The sequence below is a fragment of the Hippopotamus amphibius genome, chromosome 3 (assembly GCF_030028045.1).
Source record: "Hippopotamus amphibius kiboko isolate mHipAmp2 chromosome 3, mHipAmp2.hap2, whole genome shotgun sequence".
Classification (NCBI taxonomy): Eukaryota; Metazoa; Chordata; class Mammalia; order Artiodactyla; family Hippopotamidae; genus Hippopotamus; species Hippopotamus amphibius.
The window spans coordinates 153,139,368-153,165,431 of NC_080188.1; the positions used below are offsets into that span (position 1 = coordinate 153,139,368).

A 26,064-nucleotide genomic window follows, 5' to 3' on the forward strand; every position below is an offset into this window, starting at 1 on the left:
GTCAGAAATTGGGTACTGAACTGCCCTGCCAGGAAGCAAGCAAAGCCTTTAACATCAAAAGTTTGCAAACCCCACCATGAGGAGGGTTATTTTACACTTTGTTGGGGAAAATAACGAAAGCATTTAAATTTCTCATTGTACCCTTGTACATGGGTTTAGACTGAATGGCTCAAATTAAACACATATAGATTTCATATACATACAAATATTATATCCTGTATAGGTACACCTATTTTAAAAGGATAAAATTGGAAGCTTGGGCTTTGCATGCATGGATTGTTGCTATTCACTTGTGACCTCCAGAAAGATGCGACCTCACATCTTGGTGCGCTGGGTGCCCCTGGGCTCCTGGAGGGCTGCAATTACTGAGCCACACCTAGTGTTTGGGAGGGGGGCCTGGGGAGCTACCTTTAGGCCCTCCAGACACGCTCAAGGTCATTTTTAAAATTCAGAAATAGAACTAGAAAACCATAAGATAGTAAAGAGAGAGCTTCAGTCCACAGCGTGGAGAAGTAAAACTGTTAAATTTCGTTTTTAGCCATTTCCTTTAGAGCCCACGATGCAGGTTCGCCCTGGCCGGCCCTCCCCTGTAAACAAGCAGGCAGGTCAGGGCCCGGGCTTCTAGGCTCCTGTGAGACCCCGCCCCCATCCCTGCTCTGTACATCAGGCTGATCGCACAGGACTCCCCGTGGCCGTCAGCACAGGTGACAGGCAGCCCCGGGGCTGACCGGCTACTGGGCCCTCCACACCCCACCCTGCAGAGGACGTTTCTGAGACACAAGCCCTTGAGTGGGGAGGGCGGTCGCTTGGCATGGAGGCCGCCATGAGGTTGTGCACAAAACTCCAACCTCGCGGGGGCCCTGACAGCGTGGAGCCGTCGGTACACGCGGTCAGCAGCGCCCCTCAGAGGGCCATGCTCTGCGACTCCTCCTCCGAGTCCCTCATCTCAGCCACAGAGATGCCCACCCTGCCGCCACACGTGCTGCAGGGGACTGAGGTGCAGCGCCGAGCCTAGCTCCACGTGGATGGAGGGAACCTCGACGTCGACCAGATCTGTGGACACGCTCTCGCCGGGGGACATGCCCTCCAGCGCGGGATGCTCGGCGGACTGTGGGCTGGAGGCCGTGAGGCTGACGGTGGGCAGCTGGGGTGGCGGCAGGGTGGGGTCTGCCGGGGCTTCAGGGTGGGCCGAGACTTAGAGCACTGGTGAAGCCGGAGGGAGGAGGCCAGCAGGGGTGCGGCGGCCGCCAGGGCGAGCTGGCCCGAGGCAGACGAGTCCCCCGGGGGGTTGCGCAGTCCGTAGGGTGACAGGGTGCTGGGGGGCGTGGGGGACAGGCTGAGTGGAGACTGCTGGCCGGCAGGCGCCTCAGGCAGGGACCCCGGCTGGCCGAAGAGGACCTTGGGCGGAATGGTGCCAGCTTCTTAGAAAATTTCAGGAGGGTGTGAGGGCTCTGGTCCGCGAGCGGCTGGCTGGGGCTGGCGCCTGCCTGTGCCTCGGGCTGCGTCCCTGCACTGGGTGTCCCCTGGCTGGAACCTGGACTTCCTTCCTGCCTAGATCCTGGAGAAAGTTCCTTGCTTTTAGAAATGCTGGTCCGCTCAGCCCCAGGCTGGAGGCCAAGGCCAGATGGAGACAGCACGGGCAATGCAGGGCCCTCGGGGGCTGCTCCGGGGGGGGGGCGACGGCAGGGGCAGCGAGCTCGGCAGGCCGGGCAGGGGACTGCATGGTGCGTGGGGTGCAGGATGCCTTCCAGCCAGCCAAGGAGCCTCTTGGAGCCACCCATGACTCTCACACCCATGCCATCCTTTTTGTAAAACTCCAGCATCATATTATCCGTGGCAATGCTGAGGGGCCAGCGGGCTTGCTCGGGCTGGCGCCAGTCGGAGGGGTCCATGTCTGGGGAGGGCATTGAGCTGTAGTTGGCACTGTGGTTCACTGGGCACCGGACTCCCGTAATTGCTCATGATGTTGAACTTCCCTGGGGGAAGAACCAGTCCGCATGCTGCGTAATGGGCTCCATGATCCCGACAATCTGCAGCGAGACCGTGGCCATCATCTCCATGAATGTTCCCTTCTGCTTGTGACCACAGCAAGTTGGGTCCTAACACAATTGCCATGTTACTGGGAGTCATCTTGTTGACATCTTGATATTCTGAGAGCTTGGATAAATATTTGATCACGTATCGGATGTTGTAATTGGCCTTGGGAAATGTTTCACAAGCATTCCACAGAGCCTGGAGCCTCTTGTCCTGCTCCTGGATATTGGAAGCCTCAATCCGGTCGTCATAGAGTTCAAAGGTCATCAGAGGTTCCAGCAGCTCCCGGAGGTAAGATTTCAGAGCTCCTGCATATGGCATGAGGGTTGACCAAGCACTCCTGCACGTCTACCACACAGCAGTCCAGGGTGGCCTTGAGCTTCTTCAGCTTGGAGGCGGACGGGTCTACTCGGAAGAGGCCCTCCTCCTTCATCCCACACTCCAGCAGCATCATCACACATGCCTTGATGGGGAAGGCCATCTCCCGGCCGCTGATTGGAAGGTGCTCCTCCAGGGGCTTCCCAAAGGAAGGCTTCTCCACCCAGGCCTCTTGTTGTGCTTTTATCTGAGGCAACGCAGCCTGCAGGAGCATCAGTGACTTCCTGTGGTACTCAGCCTGCACCTCTATGAGCATTTGAAAATAATTTGCATAGTCAATTTCTTTGGCCACAAAACTATATATGTCAGCCGATAGCTGGTCCTTGTTCGTGAAGAGCCCATGTCCAGCACCAGCTTTGCTAAATGTTTCCTCTGGTTTTGGATATATGGGATTTCTACCACGGCCAGCAAGAACAGGGGCTCGATCACAACTCTCTCGACTTGCAATTCACAATGAATCAGCTCCTGGGCCAGACTGTCCTCCGTCTCACCACAGAGTTTCAGCATCTTCCCAAGAAGCGTGTCATCTCCCAGGACAACTGATCCTTCCAGCAGACGCTGAGCCAGTGTGGTCAGAGGCAACTTTTTAGAGCGCTTGTCGGCCTCGGCCCCTTGCTGGCCCTGCAGACATGCCGTGAGTTTCTTGTGTGTGCTGTGGGAGACCTGCTTCACCATCTCCAGCTGCTTCTCCACGTGAAGAAGGTCTTCACTCAGAACTTCAGTCTTCTCTGCCCTGCCCACCGTCTGGTTGGCCAGCTGGCGCATGCGGTTGAACTGCTTCTTCCTCGTGGCCCAGCTGGCGCGCTAGGCCGGGAGCTGGGGAGGACGCAGCAGCCCGGAGCCCTCCGCAGGGTTACATGGCTCCCGCGTGGAGCCTTCCGGGAGGGCGGCGACGGCGGCGGCACTGCGGAGCGTCCGCAGTTGTTTGGCCCGCGCGCGGCTCGCTCCTGGGGGCTCCGCATCCTCCTCCTCCTGCGCACCGCATCCTCCTCCTCATGCGCAATGCGGCGCCTTCATCGCAACGCCCGGGCCGCCCTCTGAACATGTTTCAATTTTAGCAATTTAAGAGGTTGTATTATGTCAGGTGGGTTTTCATAGTTGTGTAGCCTTTAACTTCTGCAAGAGGCTCTAAGTCTTAAACCACCTTATATTTTGACCTTGGCAGATGACTACAGCTTATGTCAGGACATTGCAGCTTATGCTTCTACAAAGCAAAGCTTCACACTTTGGGTCTTAAGCAAAGATGTGGTCCCTAGAAAGACAACACACCCCTCAGTAAGCCACGGCATAGGCCTCAGGTGGCCTCAGGGGTGTATACTATTGCTGCATCCTGAACCTTTAATTATGGCATTGGCTGAAGTGCACATGTGTGGACCTCTTGGAAACATCAGCAGAACTGGTGGATCTAGAGGATTTAGTGAGCAGGTATAACTGAGGGAAGAATTTAAATTCTAGAAGAAAACAAGTATTTTATTATGTAGTTCTTTAAGGAACTGATTGGTGGACAGGAAAATGTTTGTGTTTTTAAAACACAAGCCAGCTGAATCTGTGTGAGCTACAGAGCAGTTGTGATGATTAAGCTTTAAATTATTACTGCCATAAGGATGCTTCTGTTTTATGGTAATGTTCTGTATCTTGATATGGGTGCTTGTTACTTGGATGTGTTTACTTTGTCAAAATATATTGAGCTGTGCACGTGACTTTGGCACTTTTCTGTACACATATTTTACCCCAAAAAAAGTTTATTTAAAAAATGATTAATGTTGAGCCTATGTAGAAAGCATTCTTATCTGCCCCAAGTCTATTCTATAAATATCTCCTAATATACTGTCCATTTCATCTAAGTTTACTAATTTAGTGACAGTTTTTCATAAGTCTCCTATAATATTTAAAGACTTTAATGTAAAATAAATTGTTCCCCTTTCCCTTTCTGCTATTATTCATATGTAAGCTTATGTATTAATTATTTGTTATCAATACATTTGTCTATTTTAACATCTGCTTTGTTTTTATAGATCATTTTTTCTTTATTTCACTAATTTGTGTTTTTTTTTAAATTTTTTCCTTTGTTATACTTTCTTTGAGTTTACTCTGCTTTTTAAGACTGTTTCTTGTTCTTTTCTGATTTGCAGTTAAATCATAATTTGTTTCTGTTGAATTTCTTTTTATTTATCCTCCCTGAATATTTTGGGCTTTCTGGATCTGAGGACTGATATTTCTCAACAACCCTGAAAATTCTTTGTCATTTTCCTTGAAATTTATCCTCAGTAACTCTTTGAAGCTTGGGTTGAAAATAAGCTTTTCCTAAGAAAATTTGTATTTGTTTCTGCTATTTGTCAAATTTGTATTTGAGATTTTTCTAACCACACTGGCAATGGAAGATCAGATAAAAAAACTTTGTGAGGACTGTGTATTAGTTATCTATTGCATAACAAATTATATAACTTAGCAGCTTTGAGAAATAAACATTTATTCTCTTTCCATGGTCTTTGTAGAATCTGAGAGTAGTTCTAGCTCAAGGTTTCACCTAAGATTGCATTCAAGATGTCAGCAAGGGGGATTTTCCTGGTGGTCCAGTGGTTAAGAATCCTCCTTCCAATACAGGGGATGTGGATTCAATTCCCTGGTCGGGGAACTAAGATGTGACATGCCATGGGGCAACTAAGCCTGCAGTCTAGAATCCACGTGCCACAACTACTGAGTCTGGGCGCACTAGAGCCCATGTGTCATAACTAGAGAGAAGCCCCACATGCCACAATGAAGACCCTACGTGCAACAACTAAGACCCAACACAGCCAAATAAATAAATAAATTTTTTTTTTAAAAAGATGTCAGCAAGGATTGCTATTGTCTAAAGGCTTAACTTCACTGGGGCTGGAGGATATACTTCAAGGTGGCTGACTCACAGGCCGAGCTAATTAGTGCTGGCTGCTAGGAAGAGGCCTCAGTTCTTTGCCTCTCTGTAAGACTGCTTCAGAGTCTTCATGACTTGGAACTGATTTCTCCCAGCATGAGTTTTCCAAGAGAAAAGAAAGTAGAAGCCTCAATATTTAATGTTATCTAGCCTCAGAAATCACACACGGTCATTTCTGCAATCTTCTATCACTTAAATAAGTAAGTCTATTTAATATAGGAGGTGACTACATACAAGAGTGTGAATGCCAGAAGGCAGAGATCACTGGGACCATCTTAGATGCTGGGTACCACAGATGGCTTATTCTTGTAAATTATCCAGGGAGATTTTCTCTTCATTCTTTCCAGCACTAAGGTCAAGCTAGGTATATTTCCTTGTCACTTGATGTTTCTACAACAGAATTTAATTTTTGTTTACTTTTGCACTGGGGGTTCTCTCCTTTGGGTCCTAACTATAAGGATCCATCTCCTATTCAATTACCTGCTTAGGAGGTCCTGTGATCCTGGAGAATGTTGTGGGTCATAAAATTTATCAGATAATGTATTCCAATTACAGCTATCGTTCGAGACATGGTATATTGCTTAGACAAAATCAAAATAGCTTTTATGCACCTATTTATCTTGCAAAGGATTTTTTAAAATTATTCATTTATTTATTTGGCTGCATCGGGTCTTTGTTGTGGCATGCAGGATCTTCATTGCCTCACGCAGGATCTTCTTTGTGGCATGCAGAATCTTTTAGCTGTGGCATGTGGGATCTTTAGTTGCAGCATGTGAACTCTTAGTTGCGGCATGTGGAATCTAGTTCCCTGACCAGGAATTGAAGCTGGGCCCCCTGCATTAGGAGCATGGAGTCTTAGCCATTGGATCACCAAGGAAGTCCCTTGCAAAGGACTTAAAACAAAAACAAAACCAAAAAACTGTCAGTTTACGATGATCACCAGATGCTATTTCCTTTAACCTAGAAGAGCCAACCTTCACAGATTTACTAATGTTCACTTTCTTTCTCTAAATATAATATAATTAATATAATATAATATACCCAAAGAAATTTTGATGATGCTGACATCTCAAGATCATCACATTAGTCATACATTAATGATATTATGCTATTTGTGCCTGTTCAGCTAGAAGGACCAAGTACGTAAATGCATTTAGAGAGATTTTCACTTCTGGACAAAGAAGTATAACAGGGACCAAATTTAAATTACTAAAAACACAGACATACCATGGGGCATTAAATTACTAAAAATACAAGCCATAAGAAATAATGGTTTTCCAAAAAGTGGACAACAGGCAATGCAAATGAGTGGTCCTTGGGAGAGGAGGAAAAAATGACTATAGCTGGAGATAGTTTCTAGACCCCAATGAAGTGAAGAGAAACAGAGCCCAGGGTCTCCTTGAACTAAGGAGTAATAGGTGAGAATTTGGAAAGTCAAGGCATATTTAATTCACAGGACAAACTATTGGAGAAGAGAGAGCTGCAGCAGTCTACAGAGGATTTTCCTTTAGTCTTCAGATCAACACATGGGTACGAGATAAACCAATGAAAGGACAATTGGGTAGAAGCAGCAGAATAATTCCAAGTAAATATACAGGGTTAAAAATAGTTCATATTCCCACAGAGTGGAACAACCTTGTGATACACAGGGCTTGGACACAGTACTGAGAAGTATTGCCTCAGTAGTGGGGCCAATTTAACTCTAGAATACAGACACCTATGATTTTACCTAACAAAGCTAAAAGCAATCCTTGAAAGAACCAAACTGTTTCCAAGTAACTTAACAGCATCTCAGAATAAACACAACACCATTTAAAGACTATCCCCCAAAACTCAGCATCCAATAATGTAAAATTCATAATGTCTGTCATCAAATAAAAAATTATCAGACATGCAAATAAGCAGGAAAACACAAGCCATAATGAGGAAAAAAAGCAACCAATGGAAACAGACCCAGAAATGCCGCAAATGATAGGTACAAATTCCATAATTTCAAAAAGTAATGGGAAATTAAGAGCATGTTGAAAGACATGGAAGACACTTAAAAGTTCACATAGAATTTCTAGGGATGAAAATAGACTGGACGGGATTTGTATTTGTTTCCTAGTGCTGACATAACAGAATGCCACAGACCAGATGGCTTAAACAACAGAAGTTTATTTTCAGTTCTGGAGGCTGAAGTCCAAGATGAAGGTGTCAGCAGAGTTGGCTTCTGGTAAGGACTCTCCTACCAGTTGCATATGGCCACCTTCTTGCTGTGTCCTCACATGGTCCTTTCTCTGAATGCATGTACTCATTGTATACTCTAATTCTTCTTATAAGGACATTAGTCCTCTTAGATTAAGGCTTTGCTGTTATAGTCTTATTTAACCTAATGACTTTCTTAAAGGCCCTATCTCCAAATAAAGTAACATTGAGGGTTAGGGCTTCAACATATTAACTTTGAGGAGGACACAATTCAATCCACAACAGGATTAATACCAGATTACACACTACAGAAAAATGATTAGAAAACTTGAAGATATAGCAATGGAAACTATACAAAAGGAAACATACAGAAAGAAGAAGAACACTGAAAAAAATAAACAAAACATTAGTGAGATGTGGCACAACTTCAAGTGGCCTAATATGCATATAATTAGAGTACCTAAATGAGAGAGGGGCAGGCAGAAGAAATATTCAAGAGACTAATGAAGGAATTCCCAGGTGGTCCAGTGGATAGGAGTCAGCACTTTCACTGCTGCAGCCCGGGGTTCAATCCCTGGCTGCAGAACTAAGATTCCCACAAGCTGTGTGGTGAGGCCACAATAAATAAATAAATAAATAGATAAATAGATAAATAAATAAATAAAATAAAAAGATCATACACCACAGTCGAGTGGGATTTATCCCAGGGATGCAAGGATTCTCCAATATATACAAACCAATCATGTGATACACCATATTAACAAACTGAAGAATAAAAACCATATAATCAGGACTTCCTTGGTGGTGCAGTGGTTAAGAATCCACCTGCCAATGCAGGGGACATGGGTTCAAGCCCAGGTCTGGGAAGATCCCACATACCATGAAGCAACTAAGCCCATGTGCCACAACTACTGAGCCTGCATACCACAACTACTGAAACCTGCAATGCCTACAGCCCATATGCCACAACAAGAGAAGCCACTGCAATGAGAAGCCCACACACTGCAATGAAGGGTAGACCCCACTTGCTGCAACTAGAGAAACACTGTGCACAGCAACAAAGACCCAATGCAGCCAAATAAATTAATTAAATAATTTAAAAATATCTACCAGCTCAAAACAAAACCATATGATCATCTCAATATGTGCATTAAAAGCTTTCAACAAAATTCAACACCGATTTATGATAAAAGTCCCCAGAAAGTGGGCACAGAGGGAACCTACCTCAACATAATAAAGGCCATATATGACAAACCCACAGCAAACATAATCTCAATGGTGAAAAACTGACAGCATTTCCTCTAAAATCAGGAACAAGACAAGGGTGCCCATTCTCACCACTATTATGCAACATAGTTTTGAAAGTCTTAGCCAGAGCAATCAGAGAAGAAAAAGAAATAAAAGGAATACAAATTGAAAAAGAACTAAAACTGTCACTGTTTGCAGATGACATGATACTATACATAGAAAATCCTAAGGATGCCACCAGGGACTTCGCTGGGGGTGCAGTGGTTAAGAATCTGCCTGCCAATGCAGGGTACATGGGGTTGATCCCTGGTCTGGGAAGATCCCACATGCCGTGGAGCAACTAGGCCTGTGCACCACAACCACTGAAACTGCACACTACAACTACTGATGCCTGTGTGCCCTAGAGCCTGTGCTCCACAACAAGAAAAGTCACTGCTAGGAGAAGCCTGTGCACCACAATGAAGAGTTGTCCCCACTTGCCACAACTAGAGAAAGCCCACACATAGCAACAAAGACCCAATGCAGCCACACACACATAAAAGATGCCACCAGAAAACTACTAGACTTAATCAATGAATCTAGTAAGGTTGCAGGATACAAAGTTAATACACAGAACTCTCTTGCATTCCTATACACTAACAACAAAAGATCAGAAAGAGAAATTAAGGAAAGAATCCCATTCACCATTGCAACAAAAAGAATAAAATACCTAGGAATAAATCTACCTAAGGAAGCAAAAGATCTGTATGCTGAAAACTGTAACACTGATGAAAGAAATCAAAGATGACACAAACAGATGAAAAAATATACCATGTTCTTGAATTGGAGGAATCAACATTGTGAAAATGACTATACTACCCAAAGCACTCTACAGATTCAATGCAATCCCTATCAAATTGCCAATGGCATTTTTCGCAGAACTAGAACAAAAAATTTTACAATTTGTATAGAAACACAAAAGACCTTGACTAGCAAAAGCAATCTTGAGAAACAAAAATGGAGCTGGAGGAATCAGGTTCCCTGGTTTCAGACTATACTACAAAGCTACAGTAATTAAGACAGCATGGTACTGGCACAAAAGCAGAAATATAGATCAATGGAACAGGATAGAAACCCCAGGGACAAACCCACACACCTGTGGCCAACTAATCTATGACAAAGGAGGCAAGGATATACAATGAAGCAAAGGTAGCCACTTCAGTAAGTGGTGCTGGGAAAATTAAACAGCTACATCTAAAAGAATAAAATTAGAACAACCCCTAACACCATACACAAAAATAAACTCAAAATGGATTCAAGACTTAAATGTAAGGCCAGATACTATAAAACTCTTAGAGGAAAACATAGGCAGAACACTCTTTGACATAAATCACAGCAAGATCTTTTCTGACCCACCTCCTAGAGTAATGAGAATAAAAACAGAAATAAACAAATGAGACCTAATTAAACTTAAAAGCTTTTGCACAGCAAAGGAAACCATAAACAAGATGAAAAGACAACCCTCAGAATGGGAGAAAATATTTGCAAATAAAGCAACTGACAAAGGATTAATCTCCGAAATATACAAACAGCTCATGTAGCTCAATATCAAAAAAACAACGCATCAAAAAAAATGGGTGGAATAAATAGACATGTCTCCAAAGAAGACACACAGAAAGGAAAAAACACATGAAAAGCTGCTCAACCTCACTAAATCTTAGAGAAATGCAAATCAAAACTACAATGAAGTATCATCTCAAACCAGTCAGAATAGCTATCGTCAAAAAAACCTAAAAAAAAAAAAAAAATGCTGGAGAGGGTGTGGAGAAAAGGGAACCCTTGTGCATTGTTGGTGGGAATGTAAGTTGGTACAGCCACTATGGAAAACAGTTTGGAGGTTCCTTAAAAAACTAAAAATAGAACTACTATATGACCCAGCAATCCCACTGCTAGGCATATACCCAGAGAAAACCATAATTCAAAAAGACACATGCACCGCAATGTTCATTGCAGCACTATTTACAATAGCAAGACATGGAAGCAGCTTAAATGCCCATCAACAGAGGAATGGATAATGAAGATGTGGTACATATATACAATGGAATATTACTCAGCCATAAAAAGGAATGAAATTGGGTTATTTGTAGAGACATAGATGGACCTATAGACTGTCATACAGAGTGAAGTAAGTCAGAAAAAGAAAACAAATATATGGGTATATTAATGCACATATGTGGAATCTGGAAAGATTGATATAGATGATCTTATTTACAAAGCAGAAATAGAGACACAGACATAGAGAACAAATGCATGGATACCAAGGGGGAAAGGGGGGAGTGTGATGAATTGGGAGATTGGGATTGACCTATATACACTATTGATACTATATATAAAATAGATAACTAATGAGAACCTACTGTATAGCACAGGGAACTCTACTCAGTGCTCTGTGGTGACCTAAACGAGAAGGAAATCCAAAAAAGAGCAGATATATATATATACATATACCTGATTCACTTTGCTGTACAGTATAAACTAACACAATATTGTAAAGTAGCTACACTCCAATAAAAAAGAGATTAATGAATAAAAAATTTTTTAAGTTGATGAAAACTATGAATCCAAGAATCTCAAAAAATCCTAAGCCCAAGAAACAGGAACAAAAGTACATCATAATCAAATTGCTTAGAACTATTGGTAAGATTTAAGAGAAAAATCTTAAATCTTAAAATCAGCCAGATTAAAAAAGACAGCTTATGTGCAGAATATAAAGATAATAGTGGCAAGAGATTTATTGCCTGAAACAATGGAAGTCAGAAGAGAATGAAGCAATAGCTTTAAAGTACTAGAAGAAAAAAAATTGCCAATCTAGAATTCTATAACTAGAGAAAATTTCTCAAAAACAATCACCAAATACTTTATCAGCAAACAAAATCTGAAAAAAAATTATACCAGCACACCTAAAGAATGTTAAGGGAAGTCTCCAGGAAGAAGGAAAATATTATCAAATGGAAATCTGAATCTACACCAAAAAGTGAAAAGCACAGGAAAGGATAAATATGTGGGTGAATATAAGAGAACTTTAAAAAAATTGTTTTTAAAATTTCTTTAAAATATAATTGACTATCAAAGCAAAAATAACAAATATAATATGGAATTTATGACATATGCAGAAATAAATTACATGATAGCAATAGAACAAAGACCAGGAGTGGAAAAATGAGAGGAGTATACAGTTGTGAGTTCTTATACTATTTGTGAAATAATATAATTTTACTTCAGAGTAGACTGTGATAAGTTAAATGTGTGTACTATAGGCCATAAGCAACCACTGAAAACAAAGAAAAACAGAAATTCAAAGCACTAGAGCCAATAGGCAATGAAAGAGATAAAATGAAATCATAAAAAAATACTCAATCCAAAAGAAGGCAAAAAAGGAGAATGAATAGATGAAACAAATAGAAAGAAAATAACAAATAAATAGCTTTAAATCTAGCAATATCAATAAACTGTTTAAAATTATATATTCTTTTTAAAAAAATATTTATTTATCTATTTTATTTATCTATTTATATATATATTTATTTTTTTAGGCTGCTCCAGGTCTTAGTTGCAGCACATGGGATCTTTAGTTGCAGCATGCAGACTCCTTAGTTGCAGGATGTGCACTCCTTAGTTGTGGCATGCATGCAGGACCTAGTTCCCTGACCAGGGATTGAAACCAGGCTCCCTGCACTGCAAGCACAGAGTCTTACCCTGGACAACTAGGGAAGTCCCATAAAATTAAATATTCTTAACATGCCAATTGAAAAACAAAGATTGTCAAATTGGATAAACAAGCAATATCTAACTACATAAAACCTTTAAGAACTGATTTTAAAATAAACACACAAATAGAATAAAAGTAAAAGAATGTAAAATGACATACTGTGCTAACACAAAAGAAAAGAAATCTGGAGAGCTGTCCAACATCCAGAATGGCATTAAAGACCTCCAAAAATCTGTTTCTCCATAAAGGCAATGAGAAGTCTGGAAAAAACTGTTAAAATCAACTTTTTCAAACTGTTGAAATTATACAGAGGGTTTCAATAATCTGAGTAGTGTTTTGTCAAAAAAAAATGGCTGAATCTCAGTATGAACAATGAGGTTAAGAGCATTTTAACTTTCCCTAATCTAATAGCACCCTTTCCAGCTTCAAAGTGTTATTAAAAGCCAACAGCCTCACAACTACAGCAGCTGTGAAAACCAGCAGACTAGCAGCTACTGGAGCAGAGAGAATGGGTTTGATGCTCCCCCAAAGCCCTAATCCCAAGGAATTCTCACTATTTGATTTTCAGGCAATGCAATGAAAATTACTATCTCAGAGTTTGTTTTATTTGACCTGAATCAGAACTCAACCTCTGCAAATAGCCCTATCCAGAGGGTATTTATCAAAAACATTCAGTGGCAATTGTTTAACATTGAAGCTTCCAAAGGTGGTGTTTACAGTTGGAGCTAACAATGGGCTGATTAAAAATTCTGTAAAAGAAAAATTGGAGAATAAGATTTCCATAGGGAGACATGAAAGTATCTGATACAGTCCTGACAATCTATAAGGTCACGTGCATGCTATGTGCATGCCCAGGAAAAACCTGAGAAGGCCCTAATGTCTTACTGCTGGCAGACACTGAGACTTTGCCATATCGAGAAGTGAAGGCAATGAGAGGTGTAAACTGTGTAACAAATCATTGAAACTGTATCCCAATATACACATAGAGTCATTAAGCCAAAGTGGGTTCAAGATATTTGAGGAAATCTCTATTCAATAACCACCTGGATACTAAGCTAACTGAGTAGAAATTTCATATGACACAGATACAGACTTTATAGAATTAGTCTAAAAAAGTCACAGAACAATTCCTGAGGAGGGGTCGAGAATCTAATTTACTGAGTTGCCACATTATATAATTTTAAATGTCCAGTTCAACAAAAAATTACTATATGCAAAGAAATTGAAAAGTATGTCCCATGTGTAGGAAAAAACAGTCAATAGAAATATTATCAGAGGAAGCACAGGTGTTGGGCTTGAAGACAAATACTTCAAACTTACTATTATAAGTATGTACAAAGAACTAAAGGAAATTGTGTCTAAAGAATTAAAGGAATATGAAATGATGTCTCATCAAAGAGAGAAAGTCAATAAGGAGAAATTATTAAGAAAATAGAAATTCTGGAGTTGAAAAGTATAATTACTGAAATGAAAATTTCACTAGACAGACTGAGCATCACATTTCAACAGTCAGAAGAATAAGAGAACTTGAAAAAATATCAATTAAGATTATACATCCAGAGGAATTGAAATGAAAAAGAATGAAGAAAATGAACTGAGCCTTAGACCTGTGGAATACCATCAAATGAACCAACACAAGCATAACTGAAATCTCAGAAGAAAAGAAGACGGAAAATGGGCAGAAAGAATATTCAAAGAAATAACAACCAAAAAAATTCCCCCCCCCAAAGCCCTAAACCCAGAGAATTCTCACTATTTGAGAAAACATTAGTGTGAACATCCAAGAATCTTAATGAACTCTCAGAACAGACTCAGTAAGTTCCACACCTTGTCATGTCATAGAAAAACTGTCAAAAGACTAGTGAGAATTTTGAAAGCAGCAAAAGAAAAATGACTCATCAAATATAAGAGATCCTCAATAAAAGTAACAGTAGAATGACATAGTCAAAGTGCTAAAAGAAAAAGAGGGTCAACCAAGACTTTTAAATCCAGCAAAACTATCCTTCAAAAAAAGGGAGAAATTAAGATATTCCCAGATTTAAAAAATAAAAATAAAAAAGCAAAAGAAACAGATAATTCATCACTAGCATACCTGCTCTATAAGAAACACTAAAGGGAGCCCTTTGTGCAAAATGGAAAATATAAATCCTATCTCATTAGTTGCTGCAATAAATATAAATGGACTAGAAAATCATATCAAGCATCTTTTCTGACCATAATGCTATAAGATTAAAAATCAATTAGAGAAAAGTCCTGGGGGGAAGGTGGCAGAGTAGAAGGACGTGTGTGCACTCCTTCTTGCAATAGCACTGGAATCACAACTAACGGCTAAACAATCATTGACAGGAAGACATTGGAACTCACCAAAAAAGATACCCCACATCCAAAGACAAAGAAAAAACCACAATGAGATGGTAGCAGGGGTACAGTTATGATAAAATCAAATCCCATAACTGCTGCATGGGCGACTCACAAACTGGAGAACAGTTATACCTCAAAAGTCCACCCACTGGATTGAGGGTTCTGGGCCCCATGTCAGGCTTCCCAACCTGGGGGTCTGATAATGGGAGAAGGAATCCCCAGAGAATCAGACTTTGAAGGCCAGTGGGATTTAATTGCAGGATTTCCACAGGACTGGGGGAAACAGAGACTCCACTCTTGGAGGGCACACAAAAAGTAGTGTGCACATCTGGACGCAGGAGGAAGGAGCAGTTACCCCATAGGAGACTGAACCAAACCTACCTGCTGCTGTTGGAAGGTTGCCTGAAGAGGTGAGGGTCAGCTGTGACTCACTGTGGGGACAGGGACACAGGCAGCGGGGTTCTGGGAAGTGCTCATTGGTGTGAGCCCTCCTGGAGTCCTACAATAGGACCACCAAAGAGCCTGTAAGCTCCAGTTCTGGGTTACCTCAGGCCAAACAACCAACAGGCTGGGAATACAGCCCCAGCCATTGGCAGACAAGCAGATTACAGTTTTACTGAGCTCTGCCCATCAAAGCAACACACAGCCCTACCCACCACCAGTCCCTCCCATCAGGAAGTTCACACAAGCCTCTTAGATAGCCTCATCCACCAGAGGGCAGACAGCAGTATCAAGAAGAACTATACTTCTGCAGCCTGTGGAATGAAAACCACAGCCACAAAAAGATAGAGAAAATGAAAATGCAGAGGACTTTGTACCAGATGAAGGAACAAGATAAAACCCCAGAAAAACAACTAAATGAAGTGGAGATAGGCAACCTTCCAGCAAAAGAATTCAGAATAATGATACTGAAGATGTTCCAGGACTTTGAAAAAAGCCTGGATGCAAAGATTGAAAAGATGCAAGAAAAGTTTAAAAAAGACAAAGACGAATTAACAACAAACAGAGATAAGCAATACAATAACAGAAATGAAAAATACACTAGAAGGAAACAATAGCAGAATAACTGAGGTGGAAGAACAGATAAGTGACCTGGAAGACAGAATGGTGAAAATCACTGACATGGAAAAGAATAAAGAAAAAATAATGAAAAGAAATGAAGACAGCATAAGAGACCGCTGGGACAACATTAAATGCACCAGCATTCACATTATATGGGTCCCAGGAGGAGAAGAGAGAAAGAAAGGACCCGAGAAAATATTGGAAGAGATTATAGTCAAAAACTTCCCTAACATGGGAAAGGAAATCGCAACCCAATTGCAGGAAGCAGAGAGTCCCAGGCAGGATAAACCCAAGCAGAAGCACACTAAAGCCCATAGTAGTCAAACTGACAAAAATTAAAGACAAAGAAAAATTATTGAAAGTAACAAGGGAAAAATGACAAATAACATACAAGGGAACTTCCATAAGGGTAACAGTTGATTTTTCAGCAGAAACTCTACAAGCCAGAAGGGAGTGGCACAATATATTTAACATGATGACAGGGAAGAACCTACAACCAAGAATACTCTACCCAGCAAGGATCTCATTCAGATTCAATGAAGAAATCAAAAGCTTTACAGAGAAGCAAAAGCTAAGAGAATTCAGCACCACCAAACCAGCCCTACAACAAATGCTAAAGGATCTTCTCTAATTGGGAAACACAAGAAAAGAAAAGGACCTACAAAAACAAACCCAAAACAATTAAGAAAATGGTAATAGGAACATACATATTGATAATTACCTTGAATGTAAATGGACTAAGTGCTCCAACCAAAAGACACAGACTGGCTGAATAGATTAAAAAAGAAGACCCATGTGTATGCTGTCTACAAGAGACCCATTTCAGACCTAGGGACACATACAGACTGAAAGTGAGGGGATGGAAAAAGATATTCCATGCAAATGGAAGTAAAAAGAAAGCTGGAGTAGCAATACTCATATCAGATAAAATAGACTTTAAAATAAAAAATGTTACAAGAGACAAGAAAGGACACTATATAAAGATCAAGGGATCAATCCAAGAAGAAGAGATGACAATTATAAATATATATGCACCTAATATAGGAGCACCTCAATACATAAGGCAAATGCTAACAACTATAAAAGAGGAAATCAACAGTAACACAATGATAGCGGGGGACTTTAACACCCCACTTACACCAATGGACAGATCATCCACACAGAAAATTAATGAGGAAACACAAACTTTAAATGACAAAATAGACCAGCTAGATTTAATTGATATTTATAGGACATTTCATCAGAAAATAGCAGGTTACACTTTCTTCTCAAGTGCACATGGAACATTCTCCAGGATAGATCACATCTTGGGTCACAAATCAAGCCTTGGTAAATTTAAGAAAACTGAAATCATATCAAGCCTCTTTTCCAACAACAAAGCTATGAGATTAGAAATCAATTACAGGAAAAAAAACTGTAAAAATCACAAACACATGGAGGCTAAACAGTTTGCTACTAAATAACCAAGAGATCACTGAAGAAATCAAAGAGGAAATCAAAAAATACCTAGAGACAAATGACAATGAAAACACAATGATCCAAAACCTGTGGGACGCAGCAAAGGCGGTTCTAAGAGGGAAGTTTATAGCAATACAATCCTACCTCAAGAGACAAGAAAAATCCCAAATAAATAATTTAACCTTACACCTAAAGAAACTAGAGAAAGAAAAACAAACAAAATCCAAAGTTAGTAGACGGAGAGAAATCATAAAGATCAGAGCAGAAATAAATGAAATAGAAACAAAGAAAACAATAGCAAAGATCAATAAAACTAAAAGCTCATTCTTTGGGAAGATAAACAAAATTGATAAACCTTTAGCCAGACTCATCAAGAAAAAGAGGGAGTGGACTCAAATTAATAAAATTAGAAATGAAACAGGAGAAGTTACAACGGACACTGAAGAAATAAAAAGCATCATAGAAGACTACTACAAGCAGCTATATGCCAATAAAATGGACAACCTGGAAGAAATGGACAAATTTGTAGAAAGGTATAACCTTCCAAGACTGAATCAGGAAGACATAGAAAATATGAACAGACCAATCACAAGTAATGAAATTGAAACTGTGATTAAAAATCTTCCAAAAAACAAAAGTCCAGGACAAGATGGCTTCACAGATGAATTCTATCAAACATTTAGAGAAGAGCTAACACCCATCCTTCTCAAACTCTTCCAAAAAATTGAAGAGGAAGGAACACTCCCAAACTCATTCTATGAGGCCACCATCACCCTGATACCAAAACCAGACAAAGATACTACAAAAAAGAAAATCATAGGCCAATATCACTGATGAATTTAGATGCAAAAATCCTCAACAAAATACTAGCAAGCAGCATCCTACAGCACATTAAAAGGATCATACACATAGATCAAGTGGGATTTATCCCAAGGATGCAAGGATTCTTCAGTATACACAAATCAGTCAATGTGATACACCATATTAACAAACTGAAGAATAAAATTGATATGGTCATCTCAACCAACGCAGAAAAAGCTTTTGACAAAATTCAACACCCATTTATGATAAAAACTCTCCAGAAAGTGGCCATAGAGGGAACTTACCTTAACACAATAAAGGTCACATAAGACAAACCCACAGCAAACATCCTTCGCAATGGTGAAAAAACTGAAAGCTAAGATCAGGAACAAGACAAGGATGTCCACTCTCGCCACTACTACTCAACATAGTTTTGGAAGTCCTTGCCACAGCAATCAGAGAAGAAAAAGAAATAAAAGGAATCCAAATTGGAAAAGAAGAAGTAAAACTGTCACTGTTTGCAGATGACATGATACTATACATAGAAAATCCTAAAGATTTCACCAGAAAACTACTTGAGCTAAACAAGGAATTTGGTAAAGTTGCAGGGTACAAAATTAACACACAGAAATCTATTGCATTCCTATACAGTAACAATAAAAGGTCAGAAAGAGAAATTAAGGAAACAATCCCATTCACCACTGCAACAAAAAGAATAGAATACCTAGGGACAAACCTAACTAAGGAGGTAAAAGACCTGTACTCAGAAAACTGTAAGACACTCATGAAAGAAATCAAAGATGGTATAAACAGATGGAACAGAAAGAATACCATGTTCTTGGATTGGAAAAATCAACATTATGAAAATGACTGTACTACCCAAAGCAATCTACAGATTCAATGCAATCCCTATCATATTGTGAATGGCATTTTTCACAGAACTAGAACAAAAAAATCCTAAAATTTGTGTAGAGACACAAAAGACCCCAAATAGCCAAAGCAATCTTGAGAGAAAAAAAGAGCTGGAGGAATCATACTCCCTGACTTCAGATTATACTACAAAGCTACAGCAATCAAGACAATATGGTACTAGCACAAAAACAGAAATATGTATCAATGGAATAGGATAGAAAGCCCAGAGATTAACTATGGTCAACTAATCTATGACAAAAGAAGCAAGGATATACAATGGAGAAAAGACAGTCTCTTCAATAAGTGGTGTTGGGGAAACTGGACAGCTACATGTAAAAGAATGAAATTAGAACACTTCCTAACACCATACACAAAAATAAACTCAAGAGGGATTCAAGACCTAAATGTAAGGCCAGATACTATAAAACTCTAGAGGAAAACATAGGCAAAACACTCTTTGACATAAATCACAGCAAGATCTTTTTTGACCCACCTCCTAGAGTAATGGAAATAAAAACAAAAGTAAATAAGTGGGACCTAATGAAACAAAAGCTTTTGCACAGCAAAGGAAACTATAAGCAAGATGAAAAGACAACCCTCAGAATGGGAGAAAATATTTGCAAATGGATCAACAGACAAAGGATTAATCTCCAAAATATATAAACATTTCATCCAGCTCAATATCAAAAAAAAAAACAACCCAATCAAAATATGGGCAGAAGACCTAAATAGACATTTCTCCAAAGAAGACATATGGATGGCCAAGAGGCACATGAAAAGCTGATCAACATCACTAATTATTAGAGAAATGCAAATCAAAACTACAATGAGGTGTCACTCACACCGGTTAGAATGGGCATCATAAGAAAATCTACAAACAATAAATGCTGGAGCAGGTGTGGAAGAAAAGGGAACCCTCTTGCACTGTTGGTGGGAATGTAAATTGATACAGCCACCATGGAGAACAGTATGTAGGTTCCTTGCAAAGCTAAAAATAGAGTTACCATATGACCCAGCAATCCCATTACTGGGCATACACCCAGAGAAAACCATAATTCAAAGAACTCACGCACCCCAATGTTCATTGCAGCACTATTTACAAAAGCCAGGTCATGGAAACAAACTAAATGTCCATGAACAGATGAATGGATAAAGAAGATGTGGTATATATATATACAGAGGACTATTACTCAGCCATAAAATGGAATGAAATTGGGTCATTTGTAGAGACATGGATGGACCTGGAGACTTATACAGAGTGAAGTAAGTCAGAAAGAGAAAAACAAATATCATATATTAACACATATATGCGGAATATAGAAAAATGGTACAGATCAACTGGTTTGCAAGGCAGAAATAGAGACACAGATGTAGAGAACAAACATATGGACACCAAGGGAAGACTGGGGTGGGGGGAGGTTGGGGTGGGATGAATTGGAAGATAGGGATTGCCATATATACGTTACTAATAAGAAAAAAAGTCAAAGTGTACACTTAAAATATATGCAGTTTATTGTATGTCAATTATAGCTCAGTAAAAGTTCTTTAAAAAAAATTAAAATAAATGGACTAAAAATTCCAGTGAAAAAGCAGATGTTGTCAGGAGGGAAAATAAAAGACATGATCCAACTCTAAACTGTCTACAAGAGATACATTCTAGATTCCAAGACACAAAGAGGTTGAAATTAAAAGGATGGAAATATATACGCTATTCAAATAGTAACTGAAAGACAACTGAAGATACTATTACCAGATTTCTTTAAATTTAATTTTAATTCTATATTGGGGTATAGTTGATTTACAATGCGTTGTTAGCTTCAGGTGTGCAGCAAAGTGGTCCACTTATAAATATACATGTATCCATTCATTTTCAGATTCTTTTTTCCATGTGGTTATTACAGAATATTGAGTAGAGTTTCCTGTGCTATACAGTAGGTCTTTGTTGCTTACCTATTTTATATGTAGTGCTGTGTATATGTTGATCCCAAACTCCTAATTCATCCCCTGCCCCCACTTTCACCTTTGGTAACCATAGTTTATTTTTGAAGTCCTTGAGTCTGCTTCTGTTTTGTAAATAAGTTCATTTGTATCTTTTTTTAGATTCCTTGTATAAGCATTATATATTTTTCTTTCTGTGTCTGACTTACTTCATTCAGTATGACAATCTCTAGGTTCATCCATGTTGCTGTAAATGACATTATTTCATTCTTTCTTATGGCTGAGTAATATTCCATTGTATATATGTATCACATCTTCTTTATCCACTCCTCTGTCAATGAACATTTAGATTGCTTCCATGTTTTGGCTATTGCAAATAATGCTGCAATGAACATTGTGGTGCATGTATCTTTTTGAAGTATGGTTTTCTCTGGATATATGTCCAGGAGTGGGATTGCTGGATCATGATAGTTCTATATTTAGTGGGTTGGGTTTTTTTTTTTCATCTTTATTGGAGTATAATTGCTTTACAGTATTGTGTTAATTTCTGCTGTACAACAAAGTAAATCAGCTCTATGTATACATATATCCCCATATCCCCTCCCTCTTGAACCTCCCCCCCACCCTCCCTATCCCACCCCTTTAGGTCTTCACAAATCATTGAGCTGATCTCCCTGTGCTCTGTAGCAGCTTCCCACTAGCTATCTACTTTACATTTGGTAGTGTGTATGTGTCAATGCTACTCTCTTACTACATCCCAGCTTCCCTTTTCCCCTCCATGTCATCAAGTCTATTCTCTATGTCTGCATCTCTATTCCTGCCCTGCCACTAAGTTCATCAGTACCATTTTTCTAGATTCTATATACATGTGTTAGCATACGATATTTGTTTTTCTCTTTCTGGTTTACTTCACTCTGTATGACAGACTCTAGGTCCATCCACCTCCCCACAAATAGCTCAATTTCCTTCCTTTTTATAGCTGAGTAATATTCCATTGTATATATGTGCCACATCTTCTTTATCCATTCATCTGTCAATGGACATTTAGGTTGTTTCCTGGCTACTGTAAGTAATGCTGCAATGAACTTTCCCACCAAAAATGTAGGAGGGTTCCCTTTCTTCACACCCTTTCCTGCATTTATTGTTTGTAGATTTCCTGATGATGGTCATTCTGACCAGTTTGAGGTGATACCTCATCATAGTTTTGATTTGCATTTCTCTAAGAATTAGTGATGTTGAGCACCTTTTTATGTGTTTTTTGGCCATCTGTATGTCTTCTTGGGAGAAATGTCTATTTAGATCTTCTGTCTATTTTTTGGTTGGGTTGTTTGGTTTGTTTGTTTGTTTTGATATTGAGCTGCATGAGCTGTTTTTATATTCTGGAGATTAATCCCTTGTCAGTCTCTTTGTTTGCAAATATTTTCTCCCATTCTGTGTGTTGTCTTTTCATTGTATTTATGGTTTCCTTTGCTGTGCAAAAGCTTTTATATTTAAATAGGTCCCACTTTTTTATTTTTGTTTTTATTTGCACTACTCTAGGATGTGGAGCCAAAAAGATATTACTGCAATTTAAGACAAAATGGATTTTAAGGCAAAAAAATGTTACTAGAGATTATGAAGTATTTGTTATAATGACAAGAGAGTCAATCTGTCAGGAATACATAATAATTATAAATCATATATAACAATCAAGTCTCAAAATACAGAAAACAAAAATGGACAGAATTGAATTAAAAATATTGACAATTCAACAATAATAGTTGGAGGGCTTCCCTGGTGGTGCAGTAGCTAAGAATTCACCTGCCAATGCAGGGGACATGGGTTCAAGTCCTGGTCTGGGAAGATCCCTCATGCCCTGAAGCAACTAAGCCTGTGTGCCACAACTACTGAGCCTGTGCTCTAGAGCCCATGAGCCACAACTATTGAGCCCATGTGCCACAACTACTGAAGCCTGTGCACCTAAAGCCTGTGCTCTGCAACAAGAGAAACCACTGCAATGAGAAGACCACACACCACAACAAAGAATAGCCCCCACCACCGCAACTAGAAGAAGCACGTGCCCAGAAACAAGGACCCAACACAGCCAATAAATAAATAAATATTAAAAATAAATAAATATTTTTTTTAAATGGCCAAATCTTTAAAAAAAAAAAACAATAATAGTTGGAGATTTCAATACCCTTCTTTTAATAATGGATACAACAACCAAGCAGAAGATCAACAAGGAAATAGAAGACAACACTATAAAGCAACTAGACATGATGTATATGTATATATATAAGACAGACATGATAGAACATATGTCATGTATATATGTGTATATATATGTGTGTGTATACATATATATATATATATATGACAGACATGGCAGAACACATCACCTAACAACAGCAGCATACATTTTCTTCTCAAGAGCACATGGAACATTTTTTAGGATCAACCGTATGTTGAGTATAAACCCAGCCTTGATAAATTTAAAGGAAGGAAATTTGGGAAACTCACAAATACATAAAAATTAAACAACATACTAATAAATAACCAATGGGTGAGAAACAAGACATCTTCTCTCACCATCACTATTTAACATTATATTGGAAGATCTTTCCAGGGCAACTAGGCAAGAAAAAAATAAATAAAAGACACCCATATTAGAAAGTAAAATAAAACTAATCAGAGATGATAAAATCTTATATATAAAAAACACTAAAACACACAAACCCACTGAAACTAATAAAGAATTTTAGTGAGTTTGTTTACTGATACAAGGTCAACATGCAAAAATCAGTTGTACTTGCCTTGGGGGGGGGGAGGGAGTCGAGGGAGTCATGGGAGGAATGGGGATATATGTATAAATACAGCTGATTCACTTTGGTGTACCTCAAAAACTTGTACAAGAGTGTAAAGCAAATATATTCCAATAAAGAGATAAAGAAACAAAAAATCAGTTGTACTTATAGACTCTACCAATGAACAATCCAAAAATGAAATTATGAAATACTTCCACTTACAATAGCATCAAAATTAATTAATAAATAAAACATCTAGAAATATATTAAATGAAAGAAAGACAAGACTTGTACATTGAAAACTACAAAACATCAATAAAAGAAATTAAAGACTTAAATAAATGGAAAGATATCCCATCTCAATGTATTAGAATACTTAATACTAAGATAGCAATACTACCCAAATTGACCTACAGATTGAATGAAATTCCTATAAAAATCCCCTCTGCCTTTTGTGTAGATGTTTACAAGGTGATCCTAAAATACATATGGAAGTACAAGGGACCCAGAATAGTCAAAACAATCCTGAAAAAGAAGAACAAAGTTGGAAGATTCATACTTCAAAATTTTAAGATTTGCTACAAAACTAAAAGTAATGAGACAGTGTGGCACTAGCATAATGATAGACATATTGATCAAGGGAATAGAATTGAGAATCCTGAAATAAACCCATATACCTAAGACATGACTGATTATTTTTTAATAATGGTGCCCCAATCAGTCAATGGAAAAAAATAATTTCTTCAACAAATGGTTTTGTGTCAGTCCTAGCCTATTCATAGTGATGCTAAGAATGCCTGAGGCACTTGTCTGGGTCCGTATTACTCATAACAAATTCCCATAAACATTTTCCTCACTTGGCCAATGTTGTGGCTAAAACAGCCCTTATGGTTTTTAGTATGATTGTAGGATGCACTTTAGTGAAAACCATCAGGGAATTTTTTGAAGAAGAGGATTTATTATTCACGTCCTAGAAGGTATATAGGCATGCCAAAGGGGCACACAGCAAAGTCACAGGTAGAGAGAAAAAGCGTGGACCTGGGGCTCTGAGATTATCAGGGTCCAAGTGTGGGATGTCTAGGGTTTTGCAGGTTAACTTTCTATTGGCTAATTTAAAGCACAAGGGTGGGAAATAGGTTTGGGGAAGGGAGAAGTAGGATTACTCAAATGGCCAATTATCTAGGTTTCCCAGTGCTTTCTGAAAGAGGGATCTTTATAGGTGGATGCAGCCTGATTCCTTATCTGGTTATTTTGCTAGTAGCTGTGTCATATAGTTGGCATTATATTTTTCAAGACGATGTCATTAGAAATAGATGACTCAGCAATCAAAAGGTTAACCTTAGGCACTTATATCACAACAAAAACAATGTCAGACACTTACACTACAAGGTGCTGGAACAACCTGGATAGCCACAGGATAGGATAGAATTGGGGTTGGGGATTACAGGGAAGCAAGGAGACACAATCACGCTAATGGCTCTTATATCTTGCACAAAGTGGCTGCTGCACCTATTGGCCTTTTTGATGGGTAGAATGGGGTTAATACAAGGGCTAGTGCAAGGAATAATGAGTCTTTTCTGGTGGTATACAGAAGAGGATGGGCTAAAGGCCTTTAATATCCTCCTTTTTGTAGTAGGTTTTGGGTCAATTTTGGAAGGGCATGGCCAGAGTGATAGATACTTTCAAGGATTTAGCCTCCTGTATGTGTCCCCGCATCTGTACTATATTTGGTTTAGTAGGTCAGGGCTCTTTTTGAAAAACATGCTGACTAGAAGACCCAAAGAGACAGGAAACAGCCGAGACAAAGGCAGAATCTAAGGTGTATTTGATTCCAACCACTGAAAATTTTTCATTACTCCAAGGAAGAGAATTACAGAAAGATTGTAGGGGTTGTGGCAGGAAGACAAAAAAAAAAAAAAAAACAACATTGTTTTTGCAACTGCATGGAGATCTCTCTCTTTTGTGTTAAGGCCAATTGTGGGCTGGCCTAAGCAGTAACTTCTAAGAAGGGGTGTCATTTTGGTGGCCAAACTTTGTTCTTTATCTTTTTAGGCCCTATCTTCCAAGCTAAAGCAGAGCCATTGTTCTCCTAGTGCCCCTTTTATAATATGGACAGGTGTCCTCGTCTAGACTAGACATACTGATGTCCTTGTTCTAGTTCTATCTACTTACTTAATCTAAAGAGCTATTAATTTGGTCTATATATTTTTCTCAAAGTCAAACTATCTTCACAGTGC

At 39.3% G+C, this 26,064-nt stretch overlaps 1 pseudogene; it reads right to left on the bottom strand.

Moving 5' to 3' along the window:
- Nucleotides 1-903: 903 nt before the first annotated feature.
- Nucleotides 904-3,374, bottom strand: LOC130848824 (rho GTPase-activating protein 44-like; annotated as a pseudogene).
- Nucleotides 3,375-26,064: the final 22,690 nt, after the last annotated feature.